Below are 16,678 nucleotides of genomic sequence, written 5' to 3'. Positions count from 1 at the left end.
CATTCTCAGTAATTGACAGAACAAGTAGACAAAAATTAGAAAGGCTATAGAGGACATGAACAATACTATCATCAACTTGACATAATTGAGATTTGTAGAACACTGAAATCAACAACAGTAGAACACATATTCTTTCCAAGTGCACGTGGAACATACATCAATATAAGTCATATGCCAAGTCATAAAAACTCACAATACATTTATAAGGATTGAAATTATATAGAATATGTTCTGGAATCATAACAGAATTAAGTTAGAAGGCAACACACAAAACCTACCTGGAAAATCCCAAAGATTTAGAATCTAAACAAAACACTTAACAGACCACGAGTCAAGGATAAAATCAGAAAATATTTTGAACTGAATAAAAATGAAAACATCACATATAAAAATTTATGAGATGCAGCTGAATCATTCCCTAGGGGGAAATTTGTAGTTTTAAATTCTTATATTAGAAAAGGAGAAAGGTTTCAAATCAACGATCTTGTCTTCTACATTAAAGAGCTGGAAAAAAAGGGCAAATTAAACCCAAAGTTAGTAGAAAGAACAAAATAATAAAGGTATAGGGAAATCATTGAAATAGAAAATGAGGGAACAATAGAGAAAGATCGACAAAACCAAAAACTTGTTCTTTGAAAAGAGCAAAAAACCCAAGGTAGACAGATCAATAAAAAAGAGGAAAGACACAAATGACCAATATCAGAAGTAAGAGTCATTAAAAGAATAAGAAGGGAATATTACAAACAACATCATGCTAATACTTTTGACAACTTAGATAAAATGAACGATTTACTTGAAAGACACCAATTACCAAAGCTGACACATGAAATTGAATTTGTAATTAAAAACCCTTTCACAGAGGAAATTTGAGTCCAAGAGAGATTTGCTGGTAAATTCTAATAAACATTTAAAAAAGAGCTAATACCAGTCTTACACAAAATCTCTGAAAACTAGAAGGAGAGTGACCACTTCCCTACTCATTTTACAAGGCCATCATTCCCTTGATTATAATGCCAGGCAAAGGCATTATAAGAAAAGGAAAGTCCAAAGCAATAATTTTTATCAACATGCATGCAAATGTCCTTAACAAAATATTAGTAAATCAAATCCAACAATATGTAAAAAGTGATAACGCATCATAAAACCTTGGGCTTTACCCCAGAAATGCAAAGTTTTTAATATTACAAAGTCAATCAATGCAATTATAATGTCAAGCAATACAATTATCATATTACATGAATATCAATAGAATCACAGAATAAAAGAAAAAACCATATTATCATCTTAGTAAATGCAATGAAAGTATTGGCAAAATTCAACACCCATGGAAAAACCCTTAGAAAACTAGATATAGAAGGGAACTTCTTCAATCTAATGAAGGACATCTATAAAAAATCTATACTAATTTCATCATTGATAGCAAATGTCTGTACGATTTCCTAGTATAATCAGAAACAAGACAAGAGGTTCTGTCTCACTGTTACTATTCAAAGATTTCTAAACCAAAACCCCAAAACGACTATCCATAAAGGAAAAAAGATTTGATACATAGAACTGCATCAAAAAATTGAAAACTTCTTATATAAGAAGGAGCTAAAGATAAGGAGCTTATTGGTAAAAGACATCACTGAGAAAATGAAAAGAAAGGCCAAAGACTGGGAGAAATTACTCATAATACGTATATCTGCCAAAGGACCTGAATATAGAATATATGAGAAATTCCTACAACTCAATAACTAAAAATACAACCCAATAAAAAGGTGGACAAAGGACTTAAGTAGACACTTGAAAAAAGAAGATAAATATAGAGACAATAAACTCATGAAAACGTGATCAGGGGCCGGCCCGGTGGCGCAGCAGTTAAGTTCACACCTTCCGCTTCGCGGCGGCCTGGGGTTCGCCGGTTCGGATCCCGGGTGTGGACATTGCACTGCTTGGCAAGCCATGCTGTGGTAGGCGTCCCACATATAAAGTAGAGGAAGATGGGCATGGATGTTAGCTCAGGGCCAGGCTTCCTCAGCAAAAAGAGGAGGACTGGCAGTAGTTAGCTCAGGGCTAGTCTTCCTCAAAAAAAAAAAAAAAACAACGTGACCAGCATCATTGAGCATCAAGGAAATCCAAACTAAAACTTCTCAATGAGTGATCACTGTAATATCAAATATTGGCGAGGATGTGGAGCAATTGGAACTCTCATACATTGCTGATGAGAGTCTAAAATGGTACAACCAATTTGGAAAATATTTTGGCAGCTTGTTATAAACTTGCATGCAGACTTCCTTTTTGACCCATTGATTTTAACTCAAGAGGAATGAAAACATATGTCCACAAAAATGACTTGTACAAGAATGTTCAAAGCAGATATATTTATAATTCTCAAAAGTTGGAAGCAACCCAAAACTACATCAATAGGAGAATGGGCAAATTTTGGTATGTCTATGCAATGGAATGCTGATTATGAGAGAGAAACTAGGTAACAGTGAACCAAAGTATTAAAGGTGTGGTTTACAAACTTTAAACAAAACTATTATATCTCTATTTTTACACAAAACCTTGTGCAGAATCCCAATTATTTAAAAATTATTTAAATCATATGAATGCAAAGCGCAGATCATTACTGTTTGTTCATTTAGCTAGGAGAAAAGTTAATGTTTCCAAGAGGTGTTTGCAGCCTGAAAGCACTTGTTAAAATATACAAAATGAAATAAATGCAGAGATGACAGAATAGTAAAACTATCACCTGTGGATGTCACTCCATCAGACAAAGTCAGGCAATGAACCTGGGTTTTAGGCCATATCCCAAAACTCATTTCCACATATCAGTTTCTTCTACGGGAGATTTGCTCTTACAGTGTCTCAGGCAACATACAGAATTTTTTCCCCTACACTTTACATCTTTTTGCTTTTTCATGCTAAACCCTACATTTCTCTTAAAGAAAATAATTAGAGAGGATTCTGGGAAGATGGCAGAGTAGGAAACACTAAGAATCTGTCTCCCCACCTAGACAGCAATTGCTCTGGCAGAATCTGTCTGATATAACTATTATTGGAACTCTGGAATTTATTGAAGACTTGCAACTTACAAAAGAAGGCTTAGATGTTAAATTGTCCTTAATTTTGGTCAATTTCAGCTCTTAGCACAGTAACAGCTACACGGCCCCCGTCCCCAGCCTCATGGCAGGCAGCTGTGCATGTATTCCAGAAGCAGCTTGCACATCACTTGCATGACCCGGGATGGGCAAATGTCCTCCAAATATTGAGAATTTGTGCCCCTATCGCTGATTGCAGCTTCTAATTACAGAGGTGCAGACAAGGAGGCAGGCAGCCATTGTGTTTCTACTTTCCCATACTGCTGCAAGCCCCTCCCACTCTGGCTGAATTGACTTACAGGAAATTTAAAAGGCTAGTGCCCTTTCTCTTCTCCTTTCATTTTGCTCTTTTCCCTGTTTCGGGAGCCAGTCATTAAAGACTAGGACATTCAAAAACAACTGCATATACAGGGAAAATTGAAAAGTGACCATGTATGCCCAGGGAAAGGCTCAGGAAAGACCTGAGAAGATCTTAAATTTATACCTCAGGCTAATCGAAGAAAAACCTGCAGCAATCAAAAAGCAAAAACAACATCAAAAAACAGCCAACCCTAGGGGAAGGGGAAAATCTGGTTTTTAGAGTTACCACATTATTAGATTAAATATCCAATTCTCAACAAAAGAAAATCACAAGACATACAAAGAAATAGGGAAAGTTGGCCCATTCAAAGGAAAAAAATAAATCAACAGAATCTGTCCCTGAAAAAGACTTAATGGCAGATATATTAGATGAGACTTTAAAAGAACTGTCTTACAGATGCTGAGAGAACTAAAAGAAGATGTGGACAGTGTCAAGAAAACAATGTTTCAACAAAACTGAAACATCAATAAAGAAAACCTAAAAAGAAACCAAAAAGAAATTCTGGAGCTGAAAAGTACAATAACTGAAATTCAAATTTCACTAGAGAGATTCAAAGGTAGATTCAGTAGGCAGAAGAAAGAATCAGCGAACTTGAAGACAGGACAATGAAAACTGTCAAATTTGAGGATCAGAAAGAAAAAGATTGAAGAAAACTGAACAGAGCCTAAGGGACATGTAGGACACCATGAAGTGTACCAACATATGCATTGAGGAGGTCCCAGAAGAAGAGAGAGAGAGAGAAACTAATGGAGAGCAGATTTGAAGAAATAATTGCTCAAAAACTCCCAAGTTTGATGAATATAAACATCCAAAAAACTCAACACACTCCAAGTAAGATGAATTCAAAGAGACACACACTGAGGCACATTATGATCAAACTTTCAGAAGTCAAAGAGAGGATATGAAAGCAGCAAGAGAGAAGTGAATCATCACACACAAGGGGTCCTCAGTAAGATAATGAGTATATTTCTCATCAGAATCTTTGGAGGTCAGAATGCAGTAGGCTAATATATTTAAAGTGCTAAAAGGAAAAAACAGTCAACCAAGAACCCTATATCCAGTGAAATTGTCCTTCAAAAGCAAGGGAGAACTTAAGACATCCCGAAATAAGCAAAAGCTGAGGGAGTTCCTTGCCACCGGACCTGCCCTGAAAGAAATGTTCAAGGGAGTCATGCAGGGTGAAATAAAAGGACACCAGACAGTAACCCATAGTCATATGGAGAGATAAACATCTCAATATAGGTATATGGAAAAAGATATTTCAGGCAATACTAATATTAGAAAAAACAGACTTTAAATGAAAAAAATTACAAGAGACAAAGCAGGACATTTTATATTAATAAAAGATTCAATACAGCAAGAGGATATAACAATTATAAACATTTATGCATCTAATAACAGACCATCAAAATATATGAAGCAAAAACTGATAGAATTGAAGGGAGAAATGGAAAGTTCTACAATAATATTTGGAGACTTTGCTACCCCACTCACAATAATGGATAGAAAAATCAGACAGAAGATAAGAAGAAAATAGAGAACATAAACAACAATAAACCAGTTAAAACTAAAAGACATATACAGAACACTCTACCTAATAACAAAGGCTTGCACATTCTTCTCAAGTGCACATGGAACATTTTCCAGGATAGACTATACGTTAGGCCACAAATTGTCTCAATACATTTTGGAAAATAGATATTATATAAAGTATCTTCTCTGACTCCAACAGGATGAAGTTAGAAATCAGCTATGGAAGGAAAGCTGGAAAATTCACAAATTTGTGCAAAATAAACAACACACATTTAATCCACCAATGGATCAAAAGAGAAATCACAAGGAAAATTAGAAAATACTTAAAAACACAACATACCAAAACTTACTGGATGCTGTGAAAGCATTGCTAGGGAGGAAATTTATAGCCATAAATGCTTACATTAAAAAGAAGAAAGCTCTCAAATCAACAACCTAACTTTACAACTTAAGGATTAGAAAAAGAAGAACAAAGTAAACCCAAAGCTAGCAGAAGGAAGGAAACAATAAGATTTAGAGCAGAGATAGATGAAATAGATAATAGAAAAACAATAGAGAAAATCAATGAAACGAAAAGTTGCTTCCTTGAAAAGACTAATAAGATTGACAAACCTTTAGCTAGACAAACTAGGAGAAAAAGAGAAAAGACTCAAATTACTAAAATCAGAAATAAAAGTGGGGCCATTAGTATCAATTTTACGGAAATAAAAAGATTATGAGAGAGGACTATGAACAATTGTACATTATCAATTTGGATAACCTAGATGAGATGGAGAAATTCCTAGAGGCACAAGACCTAGCAAGATGCAATTACAAGGAAATACAAAATCTGAATAGGCCAATAACTGTAAGGAGACGGAATCAGTAATCAAAAATCTCTACGAAGGAAAAGCCCCAGACCTGATGGCTTCACTGGTGAATTCTACCAAACATTTAAAGAAGAATTAACACCAATCCTTCTCAATTTTTTTCCAAATAATTCAAAAGGAGAGAACACTCTTAACTCATTCAATGAGGCCAGCATTACCCTGATATCAAAGCCAGACAAAGATACTACAAGAAAACTAAAGACCAATATCTCTTATGAACATTGATGCAAAAATCCTCAACAAACTCTAAGCAAACTGAATTCAGCAGCATATTAAAAGGATTATACTCCATGACCAAGTGGGATTTATTCCTGGAATGCAAGGATGATTTGACATACGAAAATCAATCAATGGAATATACAACATTAACAGAATGAAGGAAAAAAACAAATGATCATGCTGATTTATGTAGAAAAGCATTTAATAAAATTCAACACTCATTCATGATGAAAAAACTGAAAAAAAACTAGGAATAGGGAAAAACTACCTCAACATAAGGGAGGCCATACATGAAAAACCCACAGTGAAAATCATACTTAATGGTGAAAGACTGAAAGCTTTTCCTCTAAGATCAGGAACAAAGCAAGGATGCGTGATTTCACCACTTCTAAGCACCATAGTACTGAAAGTCCTAGCCAGAGCAATTAGGCAAGGAAAAGAAATAGAAAACATCCAATTGGAAAAGAAGATATATAAATGGCCAAAAAAAAACATGAGAACAGACTCAACATCAGTAATCACTAGGGAAATGCAAATCAAAACCACAATAAAATACCAACTCATACCCAATAGGATGACTATTATCAAAACCCAGAAAATAACAAGTGTTGATAAGAATATGGAGAAATTGGAATCACTGGGCACTCTTGGTAAGAATGTAAAATGGTACACCTGCTATTGAAAACTGTATGGTGCTCCTCAAAGAATTAAAGATAGATTTATTCAGCAATCTACTTCTGAGTATATACCCAAAAGGAGTGAAAACATTATATACCCAAAAGAATTGAAATGAGTGCACAAATATCTCTTTAAAATAGTTGTGTACTCATGTTCATAGCAGCATTATTCACAATAGCTAAAACATAGAAGCAACCTAAGTGTCCATCAACTTAAATAGACAAAATGTGGTATATATAAACAATGAAATGTTATTCAGCTTTAAAAAAGAAGGAAATTGTGTAATACGCTACAAGGATGAATCCTGAGGACATTATGGAGTGAAATAAGCCAGTCATAAAAGGACAAATATTGTATGCTTCCATTTGTATGAGGTATTTAGAATAGGCAAAATTATAGAGACAGAAAGTAGAATCGTGGTTGCCAGTGACTGGGAAGGAGTGGAGAATGGGGAATTTTTATTTAACGGGTATAGAGCTTCAGTTTTACGAGATGACAAGAGTTCTGGAGATGGATAGTAGAGATGGTTGCATAACATTATACATGTATTTAATATTATTGAACTGTATTCTCAAAAGCAGTTGAGATGGTAAATTTTATGTTTTGTACCACAAGAAAAACATTGAACAGAAAAAAAATTACTAATAAAGAAAAAAACAGGACTTTGGTATTTATGCATAGAGCTGTGGTAGTTAACCTGAATATATACAAAAATAACTTGGTAATCAACAGAGGCAAACAAAAGCATCAGGAACCTGATAATCAAAAGCATATTTTTCTACTTTTCTTCTATGAAATGCAGAACAAAAATTTATTGTATCTGTGAGTCTTGAATGGGAAAATATAAATATCAAGAAATTAGTTTTCATTATTATTTAGGCTTATTTCAAGATTTGGTAGGAACCTAGGTTTATAAAAACATACTCTGTGTTGAGATATTATGAAGTTATAAAAACAATTCCAAATTCCTTTTTCCCAAATTGAATGAGCTCTCCTAAATTTTTATGCAGATTTGTATCATTTCATACTAGAATACACTTTGTTGATCCTACTAGTCCTTAAAATGAACTTTTAAAACTGAAATTCCCTTTGTACATCAAGGGTTTTGATCCTATTTGGGGATAATATGCAGACATACCTCAGGCAGCGTGCTGATATGTATAACCTTCACTGTTTTCTAGCAGATCTCTAACACACTGATGTTACAGAATTATGTCCTGTTCTAAGGGTGTCTGTCTTTTTACCTGTCTTAGTGAACATAACTTTATCAATACGTGCTAAGAACTGTGACTTTCAACTGAATACCTGATCAGTGTAAAGTTACAAAATCACATAGCATATCAGTTTAGGTATTGCTCTTTTGCTGTCATTTGGCTCATCTAAAGTGGATCATTAGAGAAAAATGCAAAAAGAGGCACCTAGTTGGTAAAGAACATACAAAGATGACTAATAAACAGATCATAAAATGTTCAATATCACTGGCAATCAAGGAAATGCACAGAAAAGAAATTAGATATTTTTACGAATGTCAGACAGTTTTTAAAAATATAGTTATTAATTCTGCTATGTTTTTGTGAGATGGGCCCCTTTTACATTGCTGTAGGTGAGGAGTATAAATTTATATAATCTTTTTAGGAAGCAATTAGAAACTATCTGGCAATATCTATCAAAATCTCTAAAAATATTTATTCCCTTGATAACTGTTTGGCTTAGTAATTATATTTTGGTGTATTTGTCCTGAGAAAATAAAACAAACGTAGTAACAGATTTATGCATTGACAGGTTCATCATGATATATCTCAAATAACAGCAAAGATTGGAAACAAATTCTTCATACTCAAAACTCTTCTCCAGAAGCCAACTATGACCAACCATATTTGTCCTCTCTTCTGTCTTCTCTCAGAACTTTAGGTATTCTGGTAGACAATTTTGCACTGGATAATAACGTTGCTCCATGAAAGTTATTCAGTTGTTTCTTCTTTGTGCCTTCTGACGAGCTTTCCTACCAAACAGACCCCAAGCAATCTGAAGGCAGGATCATTGTATATTTTCCCTGAGATCTAGTACAGAGAGATCCAAGGAATCTGTGGGATCTGTTATGACCCTGATCATTTTCCACGTACATTCTCCATTTTGGTGGGCCCAACAAGAACAGCATAGCCCCATAACCTTCTCTAGGGCCTGTGCTGAAAAATGTAAAAGGGACAAGAGAGCTATGTCTGGCTCTGTTGGGTTGGGGGGAGAGGAGGGCATTTTATGAGCATGATGCAAATAGGTTGTATCTTGAGTCACAAGCTAACAGTATCTTGGCTGGCTCTTCATATGTAATGGAAATGCCACTCCTTTCTCTCCTCCTCTTGGAGTACAATACTGTACCACAGCCTGACTCTCTCCCATACAGTTAGGGGTGTGCCTAGTTTATGGACATTGGTGCCTACAGTCCACCAAGAAGAGAACCACATGACCCCAGTGTCGGTAGCTTGTTTAAATGTTTGTCTTCTCACTTCTCTGGACTGTGAGCTCCTTGAAGGCAAGAGTTAAGTCTTCATGTTTGTATCTCTGGTATGTAGAACAAGGTGGCCCATAGGAGGAGGTGAAGACATTAAATAAAGAAGGAGATCAGAGGGGCTGGCCCGGTGGCACAGCAGTTAAGTTCACATGTTCCACTTTGGTGTCCCAGGGTTCGCCAGTTTGGATCCCGGGTGCAGACATGGCACCGCTTGGCACACCATGCTGTGGTAGGCGTCCCACATATAAAGTAGGGGAATATGGGCACGGATTTTACCTCAGGGCCAGGCTTTCTCAGCAAAAAGAAAGGAAAGGCAGTAGTTAGCTCAGGGCTAATCTTCCTCAAAAAAGAAAAAAGAAGGAGACCAGAGCTACCAGGGGAAGCACGTGAGGCCATCACGTACATGAAAGTGAAATAGGAGAGTAGGAAATGAGACAGGAAAACACATGCTGTGGAAATGGAAAAAAAATCATTTCTAAAAGACGTGATTCCAAAACGACGAAACTAAGTCTAACAAGCTTTATTATGGAGGACACAAAGGGAAATTATTTGAAATGGAATAGGATTAAGAGAGAGAAGTTTACTCGTTAATGGTGAGGGGGGTAAGAGAAGAGGAGAGTCAAAAATGTCAGGCTGAGTATTGACCACAGTAATGTGCCCTGGGCCACAAGCTGAAATGAGCTAAAAAAAAAAAAAAAAAGACACCGCTTCCTCAAAAAAGACAAAATAACCCCTCTATCCTAGTAAAGCAAAAGAAATGTCAAATACATTTTATATAAGTCAATATTTGGGGCAACACTAGAATGTGCTCTAGAATGTGGAAAGTATTAGAATTTTGTCAAGAACATGACAGCTTGAATTAGGACAAAGTCAATGAGCAACTGTCCCCAGTGAGCTACAACTGAATTTCTTTATTCCTGAATTGTCTCTGTTCTTAAAATCTCTGGCCCACAGAATAAAACATGGTGATGTATAGAGAATGTCACAGGCAGTTGAGTGGGCCTTTTCTTATGCTCAAGACTCAGATCTAAAACTTTGACAAAGAAGCCTCGATTTCTCTGCATTCTCAAGAGAACTGCAAGCAGTAGGGCTCTGGACTTCCATATTGTTGAATATCCCCATCAATTCTTCTCCCCTCAGTCACACTCCCTGCTGCCATGCTCCTCTGTGATCAGTATAAGCAGAAAATTTGGGGTGGGGTTGAGGGGGGATGATGGTGACGGGAGGGAGAAGAGAAGCATCTGAGTCCAGAGTCCACCACTTGGTGAGGAGAGCCGGGCTTTCCCCTCACTTCTCTATGGGATTCTTGCCTCAGCTCTTTGTCAAACCAAATGGGGGATGCTCTGGGACAGGGCTCAGCAAACTACAGCCTGCCGCCAAATACAGCCCACCACCTATTTTTGTAAATGTAGTTTTGTTGGAATACAGTCATGCTCATTCATTTTCTTATTTTCTATGGCTGCTTTCTCACAGCAATGGCAGAGTTAAATAGTCAAAACAGAAAATATATAGCTTACAAAGCTGAAAATCTTTACTATCTGGCCCTTTACAGAAAAAGTTTTCTGACCCCTACTTGAGGAGAAGCACTTTCAGAGATTACAGGTGCTGGCAATGAAGGAGACTGGATCCCCATCTGGTTGACGTCTGCTGATGCCATTGGCTTCTGTGCCTATATGAACATTGGAAAGGAGGAGTAGAGGAAAATGGCAGAGGAGGGAGATAGTATGGCCAAGGAACCACCTGCATTACCTCTTCCTGGCATGGTAAGGATGCAAGAATTTCCCATGGATCAGGTGGAATGATGGAAGGTTGTGGAGCTTGAAGCCATGCTGGTAGTAGCCCAAGGCAAGAGTTGTGTCATTTAACAGGGGATACAAACAGCAAAAGCAGATGGGGCATCGTACTGTAGGGGATAATTGGAAAAGGGTGAACTGATGTCAAGGACTTGTGCACAGGGAATATCTGCAGAAAACCTATCAGACATAAGGGGGGAAAAGTCTGCTCTTAAAGGGCCCATGCATGAATTCACCCATTTTGGAAAGCAATCTAAAATCACCAGACAGAAACATTCACAGTCCTTTGGTGAAAAGAGACTCACCTAATAGGCTCTGGGGGCATCTCAGTGAGAGGTGGGACGTCTCTAGGGACTGAGACATTGGCAGTGGCAAGTATTGTGACCCTGTACAGGTGTGCTGACACAGGCATTGGCAGATGCCATTGGAGTTCTTGCCCAGGGGTCCACCCCACCCACTAGAGCAACAATTTAATCCAACTCAGCCAGGGCAGGCAGCCTGCCCTAGGGACTGGCCCCACCCAACAATAAGTGCTCAGGCAACTTGTGGGGCCACATAGGCAGAGTGCCTGGAACCTCTGCAGCCAGGTGAGCAGGTCTGCCTTCATCCAATAAGGCGCCTTAAAGAACAGATACATGCACACCTTGAGAGCCAACCTTTGCACACCTGCTATACAGCAGGTCCTGATGGCCACCTAGCATTAACTAGGGAAGCAGGGACAGCCAAAGGAGGACTACGATGGTACCAAAAGACACTGTGCTTTTCCATCCATCTCTTCACCCCAACTCAGAAGAGTCAGAACAAAAAGAAGAAGGAGCCGGAGGAGTGAAAGAGCCCTTCCTCATCTCACTTCAAATCCCTCCTGCAGATGCCTGGCCTGTTCTGGGGGAGGAAAGAGCCTGAGCAATGAGTTAGTGATGAGATTAAAGTGTTCAGCTGGACCACTTACAAAATGGGGCTGAGCAATTGTTGAGAAGCATGAAAGGGTGATTTGACAAAGCACAGATGAATACAGGGACTGGAAAATATAAAATCGTTTGATGTTTATACCCCACCCATCCAACTCTCACTTCCAGGAATTTAGACTGTGAACTACACTGGTGACATTATTTTGGGTTTCCTTGAATAATTTATTATAAATTTTTATTTATTTCCCTTACCAGTTTTCTGGGTTTCCTTATTGGATTAGAAATAATTTGCTTTAGTTTATAAACTAAAAATATTCTGCCTCTGCATGCCTAACTTAATCAGTTGAAAGTTTATAGTTTCTGAACACCTGGCACCCAATAGCGTGTGGTGCTGGAAACCAAAGAGCTGAGCAAAATTCTTAGCTTCGCTTTTAAAAGCTAAGATTAAAAAAAAAAAAAGAGTTAAGGTAAAAGATAAGAATTCCTGCAATACCTCAAAACAACAATAGTTGGTAACTAAGGCATTGTACGTAAAGTATCATTTGTCATCAAATGCTGTACAGAATGTTAAGTTATAGCTGGCTTCCATCCAGGATTCAGAGAACAAGCCTATTATGCATTAGATTTCTTTCATATTAATAGGTATCTAGGAGAGGTAGGCAACAGGACTGCAAGCAGGTTTTTTTTTCTTACTATTAAAGAAAATTATTTAAGATTTTAGAAGGTGGAATTCAGAGAAATTTACTGTCTTCTTAGAAAATATATATTTAAATCTCCTAACATGAAAAATCTCTTTGAAGAAGGTCATCTTGCATTTAGCTTCTTGAAATGGATTTTTAAAACTGTTAAACAAGATAGAAGGTCATATTGACTCTTTTTTCCAGATCATTCACTCTATTCTAGCTAGGGTTTTGCAAGATTAAAATCATGCAGTTCTGAAACAGAAGAAAGGCCATGGCACTTATAAACTAGGTGGATCCTAAACACTGGAAATCATGCTGATCCAGAGGGAACATCAAGGCAGCAACATTAACATGTGTTACCCATAAGAGAAACTACATTTCACTCTCTACATTCCCCCAAAGCTAAGCAGAAAAAAGGAACTAAATATTTTCTTCCAACTTGAGATGCTTTCCTGTACTTTCTAATGTTACAAAAGTAGCCAGCACTAGAAGCTGAAATTCAGTAAACAATACTATGAGCATGTCTGACTCGGTAAAGAGGAAGAATTGCCAGAAATCAAATGCAAACCACCAATCTGCTAAGCTCTCTTTGTCCCTTAGAGACAGAGCTAAAGTTGCCCATGGTCCTGAATTTCATGTCTTTTGAGAGGCTTCTCTCAAGGTGCACCATGGCTCACCTCACCACCATTCTGCAAATACCCCAAGTTTTCTTCCTTCTACTTCTCTCTGCTCACCTCCCATATCTCCATGTGTGTGTCTCAGTCTGTTCAATGCAGTCTAGACATGATGCCCGGTCCCTTCACAATCTGTAAAAAACACCACTTCTCTTGTACACGAGATGAGCTTAACAACTTTACCAAAAGTCTGGAGAGCAGGGAGGAGTCGACTCATGGGACAACGCACAGGATTTTTCATCTCTCCAGCTCTACTCTCCACTCTTTATGTTTCTCATCCCTCCCACCTCCAAATACTGCCCCAAAAGAAACTGCGAAGTCTTCCCCTAGTCACCCACAGAAGTTCTCTCTTTTCAACTTTAAATCATGGATTTCCACCAACAAATTCAATTCTCCTCTCAAAAGGCATCCTGGTGATTACAAATTTCTGTCTTGTCAAAACAGCATGAAAGAGGACAGTGTCAAGATAGTGGTACAGGCAGACCCTGAACTCACCTCCTTCCATGGACACAACGAATTTACAACTACTCTTGGAGCAGTTATCCCTAAGACAGAACTGAAAACTGGATAAAAAGTACCCCCATAACAAGGGACAGTGCTGACAGAAGTGGAAGAGGTGGAAATTCCTTTCTGGAGAGAAAAAAAGCCACCTTTGAGCTGAGGAACATCACAGCCAGCTAGGAGCAATCCTAAGGTACTCAGCCTTCCTTGGAGGAGAGGGGGACCTGAGTGGGGGAGCCTGTTAGCCCAGCGTCTGCCTCACCCATTAGAACACCAATTTAATCCTGCTTAGTCAGGGAAGGAAGCCCACCATATGGACTGGCATGAGCCAACAGCAAGCTCTCCTGCAACTGGTGGGTCTGCATAGGCTGGGTGTCTGGATCTTCTGCAGCCAGGCTAAAGAGTCCACCCTCTGTGGGGCAGGGCATGCGCAAAGGGTGGGCTTGTATTGGTGGAGTGTGTGGGGCCTCTGCAATGGGGTGACTGGGTGCACTTCAGTGGACTGAAAGGACCATAGCAGCCACATGCAACTGAGCATTACAACCAGCAGGCCAGGGGGACAGCCTAGCCTCCCTGGGCACCTGCAGCAAGAGGAACTCTGCCATAACAGAAGGACACACATAGCTAACACAGGGGACACTCTTGGAACATTTGGAACTTGTGATGATAGGGAAGTACACTCTTGGGCCTCACAAGGCATCTCTTACGTAAGCCCACGTCTCCAAGATCAGAAGATGTAGCTGACCCACCTAATAGGTAGATATAAGTACACAGAGAGAGAGGCAAAATGAGGAGACAAAGGAATGTGTTCCAAGTAAGTGAACAGGACAAAACCCCCAGAAAAAGAACTAAACAAAACAGAGATAAATGATCTACCTGACAAAGAGTACAAACTAATAGTTATAAGGATACTCACTGATCTTGGGAGAAGGATGGATGAACTCAGAGCTTCAACAAAGAATTGGAAAATATAAAAAAGAACTAATCAGAAATGAAGAACACAATAATGGAAATGAAAATTTCACTAGAGGGACTCAACAGCAGAGTAGATGATAAAGATGAATGGACCAGTGAGCTGGACAAAAGACTAGAGGAAATCACCCAAGCTGAAAGGATAAAAGAAAAAGGAGTTAAAAAGAATGAGGACAGTCTAAGGGACCCCTAAGACAACATCAAGCACAGTAACATCTGTGTTATAGGTGTTCCAGAAGGAGAAGAGAGAGACAAAGGGGCAGAGAATCTATTTGAAGAAATAATAGCTGAAAACTTTCCTAACCTAAGAAAGGAAACAGATGTCCAGATATAGGAAGCACAGAGAACACCAAACAAGATAAACCCAAAGAGGCCCAGACAAGACATGTTATAATTAAAATGTCAAGAATTAAAAATAAAGAGTGAATCCTAAAAGCTGCAAAAGAAAGGCAAGAAGTTACGTACAAAAGAAACCCCAAAGTCTATCAGCTGACTTCTCAGCAGAAACATAACAGGCTAGAAGGGGGTGGCATGATATATTTAAAGTGGCTCAAAGAAAAACCCTACAGCCAAGAATACTCTACCCAGCAAGGTTATCATTCAGAATGGAGAGGGAGATAAAGAGTTTCTCACAAAATCGAAAACTAAAGAAGTCTATCACCAATAAATCAGCTTTACAAGAAATGCTAAAGGGACTTATTTAACTGGAAGAGAGAAGACTGCAAATAGCAGCAGGAAAGTCATCCAAAAAATATCAGTTTTGAAAATCAGTCTTGAAAATCACTGGTAGAGGCAAATATACTATAAAGGTAGCAGATCAACCACCTATGAAGCTAATATGAAAGTCAGAAGGCAAAGCACTAAAAGTATTTATTTCCATTCTAAGAGGGTATTGGATACATATGCACAAAAAAAAAGGTTAGATACAACATCAAAAACATAAAATGTAGGAGGAGGGGAGTAAAAGAGTAGAGCTTTCAGCAAGAGGTCAAACTAAAGAGACCATCGTCTTAATATAGAAGACTATAAATGTAGGTTATTATATATGAACCTCATGGTAATCACAAACCAGAAACCTATAATAAATGCATGAAAAATTAAAAGAAAGGAACCCAAACAATACTAAAGAAAGCAATCAAAGCACAAGGGAAGAGAGTAAAAGAAGAAGAAAGGAACAGAGACTACTTTACTTTAAATGTCAATGGACTAAATGTTCTAAAAGGCACAGGGTGACCACTTGGATTAAAAACAAGACCCATATATGTGCTGCATACAAGAGACACATTTTAGACCTAAAGACATTCACAAACTGAAAATGAAGGGATGGAAAAAGATACTCCATGCAAACAGCAGTGAAAAGAAAGCTGGGGTAGCAATACTTATATCAGACAAAATAGACTTTAAAACAAAAATTGTAACAAGAGACAAAAAAGGGCACTACATAATGACAAAGGGAACAATCCGATGAGAAGGTCTAACACTTGTAAATATCTATGCGCCCAACCTAGAAGCACCTAAATATGTAGAGGGATTATTGACAGACATAAAAGGAGAAATGGAGAGTAACACAATAATAGTAGGGGACTTTAACACTTCACTTACATCAGTGGATAGATCATCCAAACAGAAGTTCAATGAGGAAACATTGGACTTAAACAACACATTAGACCAGATGGACTTAGTAGATATATACCAACATTCCATTCAAAAACCACAGAATACACATTCCTTTCAAATGCACATGGAACATTCTCCAGAATAGATCACATATTAGGCCACAAAATAAGTCTCAATGAATGTAAGAAGATTGAAATAATATCAAGCATCTTTTCTGACCACGATGGTATAAAACCAGAAATCAACTATAGGAAGAAAATCAGAAAAGCCACAAA

Source organism: Equus quagga, chromosome 2 (assembly GCF_021613505.1).
Source record: "Equus quagga isolate Etosha38 chromosome 2, UCLA_HA_Equagga_1.0, whole genome shotgun sequence".
NCBI lineage: Eukaryota > Metazoa > Chordata > Mammalia > Perissodactyla > Equidae > Equus > Equus quagga.
This window is presented reverse-complemented; position numbering follows the sequence as displayed.